Genomic DNA, 12,786 nt, shown 5'->3' on the forward strand with positions numbered 1-12,786 from the left:
TTAGTGAAGGAAGTTGCTCAATGACAACAATGATAAAAGGAGACTCTTCTGTGATTCCCAAACTTCCCAAGGGGCCTAAGCAAAAGACTAAAGAGGCTAGGTTGAGTTTTATAAATTATTTGTGGATATCAGTTAACTATGATATCCCTTCACATGACCAGCATGGATTTTCTTCAGTTGCTGCAGCAATACAATGTCAAGAACTTCTGGGAATTTATTGGTAAGGAAATAATCAGAGATTTATGTGCAAGGATCTTGTTTGTAGTACTGAAACCCTGAAAACAGCCTATATGCCCAACAATATGGAAAATATTAAATAAGTTATAATAGATCTGTATGATGGGCTGAAGTATAGTCGTTAAAAATTGAGATATAGTGATAAATGAAAAAATTATAATAAAAAATCATAATATGTATAAAATGGTTAAAAATTATATATATATATATATATATATGGGTCATACAGTAGTTCTATTGTTAGTTTTTTAAGGAACCTCCATACTGTTCTCCATACCCTGAGAAAACCATAATTCAAAAAGAGACATATACCACAATGTTCATTGCAGCACTATTTACAATAGCCAGGACATGGAAGCTACCTAAGTGCCCATTGACAGATGAATGGATAAAGAAGATGTGGCACATATATACAATAGAATATTACTCAGCCATAAAAAACAAAATTGAGTTATTTGTAGTGAGGTGGATGGACCTAGAGTCTGTCATACAGAGTGAAGTAAGTCAGAAAGAGAAAAATAACATATGCAGACACATGTATATGGAATCTAAAAAAAAAATGGTTCTGATGGACCTAGGGGCAGGACAGGAATAAAGATGTAGATGTAGAGAATGGATTTGAGGACACAGCAGGGGGTGAGGAAGGGTAAGCTGGGATGAAGTGAGAGTGGCATGGACATATATACACTACTAAATGTAAAATAGATAGCTAGTGGGAAGAAGCTGCATAGCACAGGGAGATCAACTTGGTGCTTTGTGACCACCTAGAGGGGTGGGATAGGGAGGGTGGGAGGGAGACACAAGAGGGAGGGGATATGGGGATATATATAGCTGATTCACTTTGTTGTACAGCAGAAGCTAACATAATGTTGTAAAGCAATTATACTCCAATAAAGATGTTAAGATTATATATATAGTATGATTCTAATTTTATTGAAAATGTGCATATCTTCCCAGAAGACTATAAGGATATACAGGGACTTCTCTGGTGGCACAGTGGTTAAGAATCTGCCTGCCAATGCAGGGGACATGGGTTTGAGCCCTGGTCTGGGAAGATCCCACATGCTGCGGAGCAACTAAGCCCATGCACCACAACTACTGAGCCTGCACTCTAGAGCCTGCGAGCCACAACTACTGAGCCTGTGTGCCACAACTACTGAAGTCCGTAAGCCTAGAGCTCACGCTCCGCAACAAGAGAAGCCACTGCAATGAGCAGCCCGCGCACTGCAATGAAGAGTAACCCCCGTTTGCCGCACCTAGAGAAAGCCCGCACACAGCAGCGAAGGCCCAACGCAGCCAAAAATAAATAAATAAATTTTTTTATTTAAAAAAAAAAAAGGATATACACAAAAACATTTGTAGTCAGTTTGTGGGATTGTGGTTGATTATGTTTTTCTTTATAATTCTTTTGTCTTTTCCAAATTTTCTACAGGTAACATTGTATTTATAATGAGAAAAAATGCCATTTTGTGAAGGAGGAAAAAAAGATTACAATAAAAAATACCAGGTATTTTTTATGCCAGCTCTGAATTTTCCAGGTATTTGTCATCTATAATCATAATATGCCTGCCTTTTTGAGGAGCTGGAATAAACCAGCATCACAGTTCAAGCAGTGATATCCTATCAGGTCCTGCCAGAACAGCCTTCTACCCCAATCAGGAGCCCTGCAGAATTCCTCATTCTCTATCTGTCTAGGTCTCCACATGAGCTGACACGACATGTCAACTGCAAACTTGGAGATAAGTCACTGCAGCCAAACATTTGCAGTGTATTCATTCACTTTTTTCAGGAAGTAGCCTTCCCTAGCACCAGTTCTGAGTCAAGCCCTGGACCAAGTGCCGAGGACAGAGATCAGTCATGCATGGTTCCTGTCCTCAAGGAACACGATGTGTTGCTGCAGAGGACAATTCATGCTAAACCAGTGGTGAGGAAGGGTGCTATGGGAGCACAGGGGAGACACATAAGCCAGTCTATTGACAGGGTAGAGTGTATCAGTCTGCACAGGAAACAGATGGCCTTTCCTTTCCATGTCCACTGCTACCTTGGTTCAAGCTTGCACCATTTCATGCTTGGATCATTATCATAGCTTGGAGTTATCAACTCCACTCTTGCTCCCTTCAGCCTGGCCTTCACACTGACTGTGGGAGCCATTCATATTTCTAAAGAAAAGATAAAATTTAATTCCTTACTTTTCAGTCTTACTCTTAGAGTCACTCCTCTACCCATGTCCAAATATGACACTAGTTTCCTAAATTCATTTCATTGTTGCTCTGTGTGACATCTTTGCTATTTCTGCCCCCTCTGTGTTAAATGTCTTTCCTCCTCTGTGTTTGTCTAAAAAATACCCACTCATTTTAGGGTTTCTGCTAAAGTGTCTGTCATGTCTTTTACAAAGATTTTCTTTTTTTTTTAAGACTACCCCACCCCCTCCACCTATGAAGATGTTCTTGATTTCTCCCACAACTAGTTAGATTATCATTCCCTCATTTGAATGACTACTATAGCACTTGTAACACTTTCTTGCATTTATTGGTTTACGCATCTGCCTTTTTCATTAGATTAGAAACTCTCTAAGGGCAGGAGTTTTTTATTTTATTCATCTCAGTATCCAAAGTACCTAGCCCAGGAGTTGGCAAACATTTTCTGTAAAGTGCCAGATAGTAAATATTTTAGGCTTTGCAGACCAGACATTCTCTATCACAACTACTTAACTCTGCCATTGTAGGGCAAAAGCATAAATGAATGGGCATGGCTGTGTTACAATAACACTTTATTTACAAAAATAAGTAGCAGGACAGATTTGCCTTTGAACCATAGGTTGCTGATCCCTGACCTAGTGTATGATGGACTTACAATAACTACTTAATGAATTTCTTTCGAATGTAGAATGAAGGGGTAGAGGCAAGATTTGTATCCCATTACATTCTGTAGTAGATGCTAATGGTTTCTTGTCCATTTTTTCTTGGCATTCACGTCTACACACTGAAAGCCACTTACAGGGAATACTTGCAGCTCTTTGCCTGAAGGTTTTACTTTTTTAATTTTTTTTTTCTGTCCAGAGAACGTACTTGGCCTATGGGCAGAGCAAGCTAGGCGTTTCAGAGATTTAATGTCACAAGAAGCAGTTTTTAACTCAATGATGGATGGCAAGTTGGTGGTTAATACCTCAGCTTCCTCACCCCTCCATTGAGACACCCTGAATGTGTCTTATACTGTGTCCCAGAGTCCCCCAGCATAATTGAGCTCCAGTGGGCTACCATGGTAACTAGCTTGATAATGTATATATTTTTGACTTTCTTCACTCCCCTGTCTCACTACCCTACTCCCACCCAGGTTTCCTGCCATCACATCCTAAATAAGTTACTTGGATTCCAACCCAAACCAAAAAACATACTACTACAACTAAACATTCTACTACACCACAATGTTTAGCCAGAAGACCCCTGCTAAAATGTTTTTGTTACCTGTAAAAGTAACATACAAATTATTAGTACCCCCTAAAATATTGGCACAGAATAATCCAGCTATCATTAAAAAGGAAAAGGAAAGGAAAGGAAAGAAAAGAAAGGAAAAGAAAAGAAAAAAGAAAAGACAGAGAGCTTTTAGAGACTGGAAGATAGAACAGGTTCTGCTATAAACCAGTTGTGTGATCTTGGGCAAAACACTTAACCTCTCAAACAAAGAAACTTTGTTCCCTTTCTGGGAAATAGGGGCAATATCACTTCACTGGGTTTTTGTGAAGATGAAATAAGACAAGGTATTAAAAATGTCTTGCCATGTCCCCCAAATGGAGCTCTAAGATGGTTTTCTCTCCAAGTCTAAAATCTTTTTCTTAGTCCCCATTCTCCTTGGCCTCAGTTGACATTTTTTGTATAGGTATACAATGTTGTTATTCCTAATACTGTTTGTTCATTATCTTTTACACCTGCATATGGCTTTTCTCATTTATATTGCTAGCTTTCAAAGGCAGAGACTTTATCTTATGCTTATTTATAATTAAATGAAGTCATATATTTGAAAATGGTTTGCAGACTGCCAAGTGCTTTGTTATTATTCACCTCATTCCATCAACATGTTTTGAGTACCCACTGTATGCCAGTCAATGTGCCACACATTCGGGATACAGAGAGAAGTAAGATTTGGTCTCTCATTCGAGAGTTTAGTGAAGGAGACAGATTATGATGGTATATAAATAATCATACAATGAGACGTGTTAGGGAAGGGGTATGATGGAAGGCTTTGAAAGCTCCAGTAATGTAACTATTTGCCTGAGAGAGACAGTGACAGAACTGAATTCCAGTGCAACCTCCACCCTTTACTAGCATGGGACTTTGGCCAAGATACTCAACCTTTAGACCTCAGATTCTGAGAATTGAGAATAAGAATACCTCCCACACAGAATTGCCCTGAGGATTAAATAAGATGATAAATGCAAAGAATCCAGCATAGTACTTCTACATAACTGGTGTCCAACACCCAAGTGCATTCCTTTTTTTCCTTTCTTTCTAGGGAAGGTAGGAAAGGCTTCCAAAGGAAATAGCATTTGAGCTGAGCTTATCAACATGAAAACTTTGCTTTCTTACTCAGGGAGGAGAAACAAACACTAGTAGATTAGCTCATAGGAATAGGTACTCTCTCTGGGGTTTCCCAGAATGAAGAGGGGAAGAATATTCCAAGCAAAGAGAACAGTATAGATAAAGACATAATGTTTTGAGACTATGTATGGTGCATTTGGGGAATGGCATATCCTTCCAGATGGGGTAGGGTGAGGTAAACCAGTGAACCCGTGGTGGGAGATGGGGCTAGAGAGGGAGACCTGGGCCAGACTGAATACCGTTTGCAAAGTTCTTTTCCTTCTGATATCTATTGTTTAGAGTTTAAACTTCCAGCTAGCCCTGCAGAACTGCAGACACACTGTCTTTAGACAGAAAAAAGTTCTCACAGGTTCACAGGATTCCAACCCTTAAGTGGAAGCATATCAATTACAAAGATCTCACCTCCTATCTAATTCCCAAGACTACACAGTGATTTCCAAAACATGGGCCTTGATGCATAATTTTTGCATTCACTCTGTAGCTTTGTGATTAAATCTGCAGAGGATTTGGAGATACACAGCAATACTGGTACAACTCCTTGCATAAACAAGTTAATGGTGCATAAACGCACCATACAGGAGTAGAAAATTGATGGTTTTCAACACTCCCCTATCTATATAGCTAATGATACATTGGGTTATGAATGTAATTAAGTGGACCCAGGGCATGTATGTACTGACAAATAAGATTAAAAAGCATGTGAACTGACAGAGCCACACAATCCTTCCTGACCCAAATTTCTGTTACGGTCAGAGTCTGTACCATAGATTCCAGCTTTCTGGTATTTATGATGTATGCTCTGAACTGTTCTCTAGGACATCTGGTGGAAGAAATCTGATAGTTGTCAAGTGTTCACTGTATTCTGGCACTGTGAGGATAATTTCACATTCATATTACTGAGTGCTTACTCTTTGTCAAGTGCTCTAGGTATACAATGGAGAACAAATCAGACTTGGTTTCTGCCCTCATGTAGCTTCTAAGTATCTCAAGTAAACCTCATAACGACCCTTCAAAATTAGAATTTTAAAGAGAAGGAAATGAGAACTAGGTGAGGTCAGTAATTGGCCCCAGAGCCAACTTATACTTTAGGCAGGGTAGACATAGTATTCAGGGCCCAAGAAAATGTTTTAACATTAATTTCTTTTTAAATCAGAATTTTAAAATGAATATCATAATAATGAATATATAATAGTGAATCCAGCCTGAATTATATTTGTCTTTATGCCATGCAGCGATGCACATATATTTAAATACTTTTTTTTTTTAATGGAGGTTGGGGCCCATGAGGGCAAAAGTGCCTAGGGCCTACAAAAGTCATAATATGACCCTGACTGGCCAAAAGTCACACTGCAGGTAACGGACAGAACAAAGTCAGGCAGGCCCTGGTAAGCCTGACATCCCATTTGATTAGATGCATCTAGAGGGTAGAAACTGTGCCTTCATTCCTCTCCTGGTACCTGGTTCCTAGGGGTAGCTCAATAAATGCTGAATTAAATTGTATTAAGTCACCCCAAATTGCTTTTTACAGTGAACAATGAACAGTAAATTCTTACAGATTGAAGAAAACTCTGTGAATGCTGCAAAAATCATGTGGGCCTACCCATCTGGAAACTAAACCTGTAAATGAAGCCTATGCATTTTATCAATTTGTAGAATCTTGGGGTCAAAAGATTAAAACACACATTTTTCTTTCCTTGCAAACAAAGATGCTTATCTTATACTATATATTGGACCTCTGACAAATCTCTGATGTCAGCATGATGTCCTAAAGATAAATATAATTATGTATATAATAAAAAAATTTAAATTCATCCATTCATTTAACATTCAGTCTGTTAGGAACCGAGAATATAACAACAAAGAAGCTACAGTGCCTCTGAGGAACACATGTTTAACTTAATCTACTTTTTTCACAAAAAATGAACAGAGTCTGTGGGAATGTTACCAAAGTAGTACGGGTGATTCCAATTTATCAGAATTGAAACATAATATAATTTCTCACATTTTGAGTATAACAAAGGTAGAGGTTATTAGTGTTAAGGGAGCACTCCTAATGCTTATCATCTCACTTTCCTTTCAAAACCCTGAACCCCACCAGTGCCTAGAGCAGCAATTCTCAACTGTAGACCAGTTTTGCACACAGCCCCCAGAGGGACATTTGGCAATGTCTGGAGATATTTTTAATTCCCACATTTGTGGGGGAGTGGAGAGTGCTAGCGGTATCTAATGAGTAAAAGCCAGGGATGCTGCTAAATATCCTACGATGCAAAGGAGAGACGCCCCACAGCAAAGAATTATCTGGCCCAAAATGTCACTAGTGTTGAGGTTGGAAAACCCTGGCCGGAAGAACCAAATCCAAACTCCTGCTGGCATTCAAGGCCTGGACCTTGAATTTGGCCCTTCCCACCTTTTTACTTTATCTCCTTGTGTCTTGTTCTCCGGACCCTCCATCTTCCCAGGAACCTTATGCTCCAGCCCAATCAGACAATCACAAAATTTTAAAGAGTGATTAAGCATTGGGCTCTAAAGTGAGGCAGACCTGGCTGTGTATCTAGGCTTTACAACCTGTCAGCTGTGTATCCTTGGGCAAGTTTCCCACCATCTTTAAGACTCAGTTCCTTCTTCTGTAAAGTGGAAATAACAGTAGTTATTGTTTTACAAGGATTGCAGGAGATGATGCAAGTAAAGCCATTGGACGCTGTCTGGCACATCTTTATGGCTCTGTGACCCTGTGCTCCTGCTGTTCTTGTCTTTCGTGTGTGTGTGTGTGTGTGTGTGTGTGTGTGTGTGTGTGTGCCCGCATGACTTGTGAGATCTTAATTTCCTGACCAGGGATTGAACCCAGGCCCCTGGCAGTGAGAGCACCAAGTCCTAACCACTGGACCACCAGGGAATTCCCATTCTTGTCTTTCTTAGGGCACCATACTCAGGCTTCCACATTCCTAAGTGAGCTGCCTAATGGTCTATCTCTCCAGGGAGCTCAAGAATTCCTGGAGGAAAAAAAAAAAAAAAGAATTCCTGGAGGCCAAGGACTGGGTCCTCTCTGCCTTTGTCTCCCCTTTGGCACAGCATCCTGCCCACAGCAGGTGATCAGGAAATATTCGTTGAATTGCAATTCTGGCATTCCCTTTAAGAGAAGACTGCCCTGCTCTATTTACAATAGCCCAGAGATGGAAACAACCTAAGTGCCCATCATCAGATGAATGGATAAAGAAGATGTGGCACATATGTACAATGGAATATTACTCAGCCATAAAACGAAATGAAATTGAGCTATTTGTAATGAGGTGGATAGACCTAGAGTCTGTCATACAGAGTGAAGTCAGTCAGAAAGAGAAAGACAAATACCGTATGCTAACACATATATATGGAATTTAAGAAAAAAAATGTCATGAAGAACCTAGGGGTAAGACAGGAATAAAGACATAGACCTACTAGAGAATGGACTTGAGGATATGGGGAGGGGGAAGGGTAAGCTGTGACAAAGCGAGAGAGAGGCATGGACATATATACACTACCAAACATAAGGTAGATAGCTAGTGGGAAGCAGCCGCATAGCACAGGGAGATCAGCTCAGTGCTTTGTGACCACCTGGAGGGGTGGGATAGGAAGGGTGAGAGGCAGGGAGGTGCAAGAGGGAAGAGATATGGGAACATATGTATATGTATAACCGATTCACTTTGTTATAAAGCAGAAACTAACACACCATTGTAAAGCAATTATACTCCAATAAAGATGTAAAATAAATAAATAAATAAAAAGATTCATGCATCCTAAAAAAAAAAAAAGAGAGAGAAGATTGTCCTGCCAATGGGTAAAAAACCTAGAATTCTGAGGGAAGCTCTTTGAAACCCTTTCTTTAGGAGCCAGTCATGGTTTCCTTTGCTGCCTCCATTTTCTCTGCCCACCTCTCAGGGTTGGGGTTCTCCAGGGCTGGGGTACTGGCATGATTCTTGGCCAATCTCCCCTCACTCTTTGAAACCACCTCATCTAGCTATGTGGCCTAAAATACCACTTATATGACCCCAAATTTATACTTATAGCCAGGACCTCTTCTGTGAACTCCAGATTTATATATTTTTACTGTGAACTCAATAACCTTAATTGGTTATATATTGACATCCTCTGCTTAGCACACAGCGACCAAAGTGATCTTTTTAAAATATAAATCCAATAATGTCACTCCTTTCAAGGGTTTCCCACTGCACCGGTTATAAATTCTTCCCATGGCCTACAGGCCCATTCAAAACTCTTGATTTCTCACCTCTTGACATTGTCCTCCTTGCTCACTCTGCTCAAGCCACATTGGTTGTCTTTCCAATGTTCAAATAAGACAAACTTATTCCCCTTCTCTGAGCCGTTGTCCTTGATGTTGCCTCTGCCTGAAACACTTGTCTCCAGATCAATACATGACTTCTCATTCAGATCTCAACCAGTACCAGTCCTGAAGAGGACTTCCCTCTCTTCTCCCAGCCTATCAGCCTTCCCCCATCTCTCTCCAACTCTCTAAGTCATAACCTTGTTTTGCTTTTTTGAATGCCTATCATTATATGATATTTGTTTGCTTCCTTAATGATTTTGTTTCCCCGACTAGAAAGTCAGCCCCACGAGAGCAGGAGACTTGTCAGCCTTATTCTCCACTGTATATCTTCAGCACCTAGCCCAGTGCCTGGCACATAGTAGGACCTCAATACATAGATGTTGAACAGATAAATAGCTGAATGAAGGTGCAGTGAAGGCACTGGAATGAGAAGGCTTGAGTTCCAGTCCCTGTTCCATCTCTATGTGACCTTGGCAAGTCATTTTGTCTCTCAGAGTCCGTAAAGTAAGTCTCACAAGATAACACTGACCTTGTAAGGTTAGTGTGAGGATCAAATGCTATAATGCATGGCAAGTTCTTGGTACAGTGCTTAGCACACAATATGATGATCAACTAATATTGGTGCTTTTTTCCCTCTTTGAGCTTCACTTGCCTCAAATACGGGAAATGATACCGATTGCATGGTATTGGGTCGTTGTAGAAGTGATATTAAGTTACAAATCTTTCCCTCCTCTGGGCCTTTGCACACAGTATTCCTTTTGCTCCTCTCTCCCCATTTCTTCCTGCCTGGCTAACCTTTGTTGTCACCCACTTCAGGAAGTCTTCCTTGAGACCTCATGCTGATTTAAGGCCTCTTCTGGGCCCCCTCAGGCCCTGGGTGTTTCTGTTAGACAGACATCACACTGTCATTGTCCTGCATAGGCCCTGTGGGTGGATGGGTAGATGGAAGGAAGGATACAGGGATAGAAGGAAAGAGGGATGGAAGGATGGAGGGACAGAGGGATGTTGGAAGGAAGCATGTGACAGCAATTCGAAACAGGTTGCACCACCAATGAGCAGGCTCGCGGGACCCCAGAGGCCAGCCTGAGCTGGCCCTGCCATGCCCCCACTCCCTAGGGACCCTGCCCTGTAGCTCCCTCAACATTTGGTCGCCTTCCCCCCACGTCCATCCTCCAGCACTCTCAGTGCGTGGTCCCCAGTCATTGGCTGCGGTCATTATTACCCCCAAGGCCGCAAATGAGAGACAGTCAGGTGCGGGGTGTAGGTGAACTCAGCCATCGCCCCGGGGCCCGGGCAGAGGCAGCAGCAGAGCGGAGCACCTGGCTAGGCTAGCGGCTCTCCGAGGCTGGGCATGGAGACCCCGAGCTCCACGAGATGAAGGGGCTGGCGCTGTGGCCACTGCTGCTGGCCACCTGCGTGCTGGGGGCACGGGGGCAGCGCCGGGTCTCCCTGCGTGAGGAGTTCCAAGATGGGGGTGAGACGCTCGGCGGAGCGGGAGGGGATGGGGGGCGAAGGTAGACGGGGCCCTACCTGCTCCTCCTCAATCACCTGCCCCAGCCATCTACAGTTCAAATCTCTGTGTGACCCTGGGCTAGTAGTGTACCCTGTCTACATTTTAATTTCCTTGCCTATGAAATGAGGACAGCAAAAGGCATCTTGCAAAAATTGTTATGAGAATTCAATGAGATAAGTTATGTAAAGCATCTCCCCTGGTATGTAGTAGGTATGCAATAAATGCTGGTTCCCTTCCCTTCATCCAAAAAACAGAAGTGAACTCTGGAGGGAAAATATGAGTGCTAATTGTGATAATAAAATTTTGTGTTTCATAAAATATCAGAGCTCAGAGGATGTAGGAGATCTCATTGCCCAGCCTCCTCCCTGGAATGACTCAGGAATATTAGAGAATTAGGGCTTATCTACCTAAGGACAGATGTTCAATGGTACTGTTTCAGCCCACAAAATACTCTTCGTGTGTGTGTGTGTGTGTGTGTGTGCGTGCGTGTGCGTGTGCATGTGTGTGTGTGTGTAAAATGTGATTAGTTATTTGAGAGTGCAGTGGATAGGGCACTTGCCTAGGAATCAGGATTGTTTGGATTTGAGTCTATATTCTACCGTGAAAGTGTGCATAAGCCCTTTCCCCTTTCTGAGATTCAATTCCCTAATATGCAATACAAGTAACGTTGTATTGAGAACAAGCTGCAGAGATGGTGCCGAGGAAGGAACGAATAAGCCCAGGCAAGGGGACCGGACAGGAAAGTGTCAGGGAGAAGGTTAAACCCAAGCAGGGTTTTGAAGGATGAGTAAGAATTTATCTGGGGGGCAGGGATGGAGAGACTGGTGTTCCAGGCAAGAAGAACAGCATGTACAAAGGTTCCCAGTTATGACACAGTCAGCAGTGGCATCTTCAGGAAACTGGAAATTGTGAAAGAGAGGGTGGTTGAGGGGAGGCTGGAGAACAGGCAGGGGCTGGATCAAGGGGGCTAAGGAGCCTGGCCTTTCTCTGAAAGCAGTGGAAGCTAGTGAACATGGCAAGCTGGGGAGAAACAAGATATGGCCTGGGTATTAGAAAGAACATATCAACAAAAATGTGGACAGTGTACTGTGAAACTGACCAAAGTTGAGACTGGAGACAAAAACACCCCCAAAACAAGCAAATAAAAAAACCATCTGGGAGGCTATGGTAATCTTCTTGGTGAAAAGTGGAGAGGCTTTGGGGAGGGGGTTGGTAGGGGGTATGTGGGGAGATAGGGGAAGGGGCAGACAGGAGAGATGCTTAGGATTTGGCTGAAGGGTGTGATGCAGGAAGCCCTCAGCTTCACTGACTGGCTGTGGCGGAACCTTTTGACAAGCCTCTTCCAAGTGTAGGTTACTGGTCCCCCATTTCCTGACTGACCTCAGCTATCCTATGCAGTGAACCCTGTGAGGCTAAGCTTCTGACTGTTAGCTCCTGCCCCACCTGCCCACCCCCACTTGCCTGGGGTAGCTTTACCCACAACACAATTCTTCCTGTCAGAAGGCAGAGAACATGCACTGATCTGCAGTCACTTCCCCAAGGACCGAACCCTCCTTGCCCAGTGTGGCAAGAGTGAAATTCCCAAGGGTGTTATTGACAAATATTCCTGAAATACTCCTTGGAATAAAAAAAAAGGGGGCTCTAAGTCCCAAACCCCAAGACAGTTGATCATGAACAAAATCCAGCACCTTATGTGCAGAAAAGGCCTGATACCACCTCCTCCAGGAAGCCTTGCCTAGGCCTCCGCTAGGTCCCTCAACTTCTACGCTTCCTTTGTGTCAGCCCTACTCACACTATGGTTGTCATTTACCCGATTCTCCTCTGTTTCCAGTGTCAAAGTCAGTGCCTGGCTTAGACAGGTGCCCAGTAAAGGATTATTGAATGGTTGGGGCTTCCCTGGGGGCACAGTGGTTAAGAATCCGCCTGCCAATGCAGGGGACACGGGTTCGATCCCTGGGCCGGGAAGATCCCACATGCCGCGGAGCACTAAGCCCGTGAGCCACAACTACTGAAGCCCACGTACCACAACTACTGAAGCCCACGCACCTAGAGCCCATGCTCCACAGCTAGAGAAGCCAGTGCAATGAGAAGCCCGCGCACCACAACGAAGAGTAGCCCCT

This window comes from Lagenorhynchus albirostris, chromosome 2, assembly GCF_949774975.1.
Source record: "Lagenorhynchus albirostris chromosome 2, mLagAlb1.1, whole genome shotgun sequence".
NCBI classification, from domain to species: Eukaryota; Metazoa; Chordata; class Mammalia; order Artiodactyla; family Delphinidae; genus Lagenorhynchus; species Lagenorhynchus albirostris.